Here is a 6,204-nt window from a genome sequence, read left to right as displayed (position 1 = left end):
GTGGCAACTCTAGGTTCCATCGAATTTTCCATTGAAATAAAACCTTCTGTAAACAAAGAAAATTTTCGAGCATTACTAAGAGCAATTGATGCAGGCGATAATATTATTAAAGAACACGTTCAAAACTGAGAAACATGTGATATATATCAGTCGGAATATACAAAACCAGATAATAAATGCATGTAACATTATATTAAAGTGCATAGTAGAGGAAGTTAATTCCGCTGCATGTTTCTTCATTCTTGCAGATGAAACTTTTGACATTTCGAACACAGCCAATATTTTATCTTCTAAATATTCCAGTTTAACTGAAATCTTGTTAATTTTATTTCACGAGGCCGGTTCAACTTCTGTCCGGAATTTCATTAATAACGGATGGAACGGTATGTATTACTTGTTCTAATTAATGTTTTCTTCCTCCCTCTATGTTCAGTACTTTCCTTCAAGACTTCTGTTCAAATACAACAAACTCTCGCTAATCCGGCAGTTCCTTGCACAGCTGAGTGCCAGATTAACAAGAGTATCGGATTATTGGGCTTGTATAAGCTGTCTAAAGGCAATGAATGACATGACCTGTCGCCTTTCGTACTGTTTCTTTTTGAAGGCAGGAGGGCAAATATGATAAAATGCAATACTGTACGTAGAAAAAAAAAGAGAAAAACAGGATGTGTGACATAACTAACACTTTCATGGAACAGAAGCGCATAGGCCTTCACAGTGGATGAAATGCCGAATTATTGAGGGACAGATTAGATTTTACTGTATTTAAAATGTATTTTTTTCCGTATAAAAAAATTACAAAACATTCTTATTAAAATATATCGAATAATCTATGTTTCATTTTAATTTTTTTGAAAATTTATTATCTTAAATGAATGTAAAAAATTTCATTTTAAAATATTGAAAATTACAATTATCTCCATTTTGCAAATAAACAAAATATGCAGTAACATTCAAAGAAAAATAGTTTCGTAATTATTCATATATACAGAAAAATCTCGATATATACGATTTAGAAACATATAATTTTGTATAAGAAATAATAAATAAAATAAAATAATATAAATTATTTAATGTTTAAAAGGCCGAAATTTTCACACCCAATACTGTTGTTTTCATTTTTGTAATCTTGTTACCAGAGCAACCGAAGGCTTGAGTGATGACTGTTCCGGATAAGTTCGATTTTTAGTTTGTATAACCAACTTTTATGTTTTTTTTTTTAGTTCACCGTATAAAACTACGAATGTTTTGTCCTCTTTCTATAAGTTCTAACTCAACAATAAATAAAAATTATCAAATTATTCGATTAGAATTACAAAAACTAATCCCGATGTGGTAAGTTATATTAGGCTTAATTTATTTTGTATATTTATATTCATATATGGATTATTTTAATGTATTTGCGTAAATAACTAAAGCAGAAATTATCGGAATAGAAGAAAAATAAATGTAAACTTTCGTTTAAGAAGTAAAAATTCCTCATATTTTTAGTGTATCGTTTTCCTGTTGTGACATCCGACCTGTTCAGGAAACGATCCATTTCCAAATCTATTTTATCAAATAAAGTAAACCTTTAAAAATGTTATAGTTTTTATTACGAAACATGTATTTTCCACTCTTAAAGCTTTCAAAATGTGTGTTTCCTCTATTCAATTTCAAATTCTATACATAAAATTGAATTCACGTCTGTATCTAATCGTATATTATGTGAGTACGGCTGAACCGATTTCTATGAAACTTAATACATATACTCGGGATAGTCCCGGGAAGGATATAGACTTTTTCTATTTCCGTAATCATTCGATTTTATAAGCTTTGATAAATTACAATATCACTAGCAAGTGTAAATAGTTCACACCTGCTTCTTATCAGGTATTTCGCATGAATAAGAAGTTTTGCCTGGAGGCCAGTGGGTGTGAAGTGAACTGTGAAGTTTGAATATAATAGGCTAACGTTGTGGTCATTAATGGGCTGAAGTGGACATAGGCTGGTCAAATGAAATTTGATTGGTCAGCCTGTTTGACTAAAATGTATACATTATTGAATGTATTATCATTGCCATTTTTTACATGTGTCATACTGTCAGTGAGTCCCTATAAGTATGGTACATATTCTTTTTCTTTATGTATGTATTTTTGTATGAGTATGTTAACTTTATTAATATCTCGTTTTTCCAAGGAGGGCGGAATGTTTCAGCTAGTATATAATAACATTTGTGTAAAATAGCAATTTCTGGAAATATTTTTTTGTTCCTGTTTTATTGTATAATTTTTATATTCATTCTTTTAATACAATGTGTTTACTATAAATATGTGGAATACTGACATTATGAACAAATAAATATAACTTTATATACAAACATAGAACAATTTTATAAGCTTTTTATATAAGAAGTACTTTTGTCTACTTTATTTAAGGCCTCCTCAGTTATAAGATATTCTGTTTAAATATCTTATAACTGACAAAGCCTTAAATGAAATATATGAAAGTACTTTTAATATACAGTAAAAAGTTTTGACATTGTTGTGTGATATAGATTAAAGTTACATTTAATGTGTTTATTGCACATAAACCTATATCAGATCATAGTTTATTAAATTACATTAAATATACCACGAGTTGCAAATTATATGTTATAGCTTTACTTGTTAGATTTCAAAATTTATAAAATTATTTTTTAAAATACTTTCAGTTTAATAAAATTGAAGATTTCTTTCAAGTTAATTGAGATTGGTTGAACAAATTATTTTCTTTTTATATCTCAATAAACACTTTATCAAATAATTTCTTCAAATGCTTCTGGGAACAAAACTTGATTAAATTAATGATATATATGTAATTAAAATGTAAATGATGATGATATTTTTGATCAAACCTTTATTATAATAGAATTATTTGCTAGAATAATTTTTATATGATAATTTGGGTATTTTTCAGTTAACAGAACATCAGCTGACATGTACTGCAATGGGTAGGATTTACACTCTGAATGAGGGGTTTCACATCTAAAACTGAACCCTAAAACTATATAACATCAAGTACTCCACAAACAGTTAAGTGGGCTACTCAGAGCTGGCAGGGCCGTATTAAACCACTTTGGGGCCCTAGACATTTTCTTCTTCTGGGTCCCCTCCTGGCTCTTTCAATTAATAAATCTTGTTACTATTATTTCTGTTAAATTGCATATGGACACTGCAGCTGTTTTATAAAAGATAAAAGCAAACTTATTTAACAATATTTTACAAGATTTAAGAATACATATAGTTAATATTATTCTTATCGCTATAAAGAATATTCTAAATTGTTGGGAGTTTTACTTTAAATAAGAAGAAACATAAGAATACGAGGGTTGTTCAAAAAGTTCCCAAACTTTATTTATTACAAAAAAGAAAAGAATACTTCACATACAATTTATTTGTCGGGTTTCCCTTCAAAGTAGCCTTTTCTGCAGCATATACACTTTCACTTTTTGAAACAGTCCTGGAACGCTTTTTCCGGAATGTTCATAAGCTCCTCCGTCGTTTTTTTTTATCTCTGGAATGGTGGCAAATGTTTTTCCTTTGAGCGCGTTCTTTAGTTTGTTGGAGAACAGGAAAAAGTCGCATGGGACCAGGTCAGGTGAGTAGGGTGGGTGGGGAAGCACAGTAGTCTTGTTTTTGGCCAAAAACTCATGTGTTCTGAGGGACAAATGAGCCGGACCGTTGTTGTGGTGAAAGAACCACTCGCCGCTCCTCCAAAGTTCGGGCCATTTTCGCCTGATTTTGTCTGTTAGGCAATTCATAACACCAGGTAGTACTCCGTGTTGATTGTCTGGCCTGTAGGTGATGCACAACCCCCTTTGCACCAAAAAAAAAACAGTCAACATCACCTTAACATTTGAGCGAACTTGTTGAGCTTTTTGGGGCGGGGGCTGTTTCACCCACTTGTGGGAATTTTCCGTAAAGGATTTTCTGAGTTTCACACAGAATTTCACAGAACAACGCTGTTCTTTCAAAGAGCTGATTTCCGCAGATCCGATTTTTTGCCGAACCCCACAAACACCACTTCACATAAACAGCCGTAACTAATCACCAAAACAAGATATCAACAAACGGGTTGAAGGAGGTTACTCGGGAGGTTTCCGTGGACACAACGCCTCCAGGCGAATTAAAAAATAACCAACTGGAGGCGCGCTATTCAAAAAGTTCGGGAACTTTTTGAACAACCCACGTACATTTTCTTTAGATTTTAGAATTCACAATAACCATATAAAAAGCAATATATTTTTATTTATTATATACTGTATTGTTGTCCAATAGAAAAGTAAACTATGTTATTTACAAATCTTTTCAAAATACACAGTTTGACTGGGCCCTTCTAAAAACCGGCCCTAGACATTTTGTCTCATTTGTGTATGCGATGATCCGGCCCTGAGAGCTGGCACAGTCGTATGGATTAAATTGTTAAACGCAATCATCTTCTTGTGTCCCATTAACTGAAAAGTACCAAAATTTTTATTACATTTTTAATGAATGTATAGTTAAGGAAATTTTATATGGTAACATTTGTTATTTAAATTATAAATTACTTAATTATCTTCTTTAAATATTTCAACAAAATAATAGTTATTTTGTTAATTAATTTTAAACACAGTTATATTTTAAGAAATATAACTGTGTTTAAAATTAATTAAAATAGAAAACCACCTGTAAAAAATTGCTATGGATTTAATAATTTGTACAGTACTTAATGTATTTGATAACTTAATATATTTTTTGTGCCTTTATGTAAATATATAAAAAGTGCAAAGATTGCTTATATTGATATATTGGTTGCCTTGTTTATAGATTAGTTTTAGTTTTTCATATCAAATTTAAACAGATTAATGATTATTTAAATCTTTAATCTGTTGAAATATGAACAATTATTTTGAAAGCTGTTAGTTTTCAGATTAGAAATAGATTAGTATTTAGTTAGTAATAAATGAATAATAATGTAATTTTTATTAATTACAGTAAGACACCACTTAATGCGGGGGGATACGTTCCTAGACAACAAAGTGCTAAATGAGGTCATTTTTATCATAGTTACCATACTTATCATAGGGTTAGGGGAACATGCGACTAAAAATAAACAAATTTTACTTTAATTTTAAGTTATTTTTATATTAATTTGTATAATAATATATGTTAAATAGCACATAAACATAAGCACACAGAAATGCAAAGTTCATTTTTTGTGAGGAAGGTCCTGGCATTTCTGAAATTCTTGTTTTTGCAATAACGTCATGTAGTTTCATTTGGACCTTTTTTCATTCCTTAAGCAAGTGTTAGTAACAGAAGATCGCATCCAAAATGCCTCGTTTTGCTTTTGCACTCTCTACAAAATCTGGATTATTTGCTACAATTTGATCAACGATTTCGGTTATCTTACCAAACTTTTACTAAGGAAATCTGTAGAGAAATTTTTTGGGTTCTTCATTTTCATAAACTCTTATTTTCCAGTTCTATATGAATTCCTTGTTCTGCCAGTTCTTGAAGGTCATTGTTGGTAAGGCTTACACCAGAAACCTGCTGTAACTCTCAATATCCTGGGGTGCATATACTTTTCGTTTTGTATAGATCGATCTGTAAAATCGGATCAGTCCTTGTCACGTGATACAGATAGCTTCTGTCATGGCGGAAAGTATACGAGTAGGATCGAAGATGGTGGCAAGTTTAGGAATCATTTTAGAAATATTATCGGAATTAGATTCAGAATTTGAGGAAGAAGAATTAATTTTGGTTAATTATTTAACACAATATAAAAGTAAGAAAAAAAAAAGAAATCGGTATGCAAAATAACTAACTATGTTTCAGAGGTTGCATTAGAATATAGGACAAATGTTTTTAAAGAACACTTTTGAACAAGTCGACTTACTTTCAAAAATTTACTTAAGGATCTTGTTCCCATTTTATTACAATCAAAAGAAATAGTAATAGAAAAAGGAAGAAATGCACTGTCAGCTTAACTTCGACCATGGAAGCCGCCATCTTTAATCTCTTTTATCCGATCCAAACGATCCTACCCTCCGCTAGGATTAGTTTGATCGAGATCCAGTTGATCCTAGATGGCGTTTGTATACGCAAATAGAGATCGATCGGATCACAGTAGTTCGTTTGTATACACGATTTGTACGATCGAAGTGATCTTGGATCAGTTTGATCCCAAAAGTATATGCACCCC

General features: G+C 31.0%; 1 protein-coding gene across 1 annotated transcript in view; it reads left to right on the top strand.

Moving 5' to 3' along the window:
* Positions 1-1,133: 1,133 nt before the first annotated feature.
* Positions 1,134-6,204, top strand: part of LOC111635216 (E3 ubiquitin-protein ligase RNF19A-like) — a gene marked incomplete at its 3' end in the record, with an annotated part of 100,021 nt that continues 94,950 nt past the window's right edge. Inside the window, exon 1 of the mRNA XM_023380112.1 lies at positions 1,134-1,335. The remainder of the gene's footprint in view (positions 1,336-6,204) is intronic.

This window comes from Centruroides sculpturatus, unplaced genomic scaffold (assembly GCF_000671375.1).
Source record: "Centruroides sculpturatus isolate CEXI.00-Female unplaced genomic scaffold, Cexi_2.0 scaffold878, whole genome shotgun sequence".
NCBI classification, from domain to species: domain Eukaryota; kingdom Metazoa; phylum Arthropoda; class Arachnida; order Scorpiones; family Buthidae; genus Centruroides; species Centruroides sculpturatus.
Note: the sequence above shows the minus strand (reverse complement) of the source record. Positions and strands in the feature narration are given on the sequence as shown.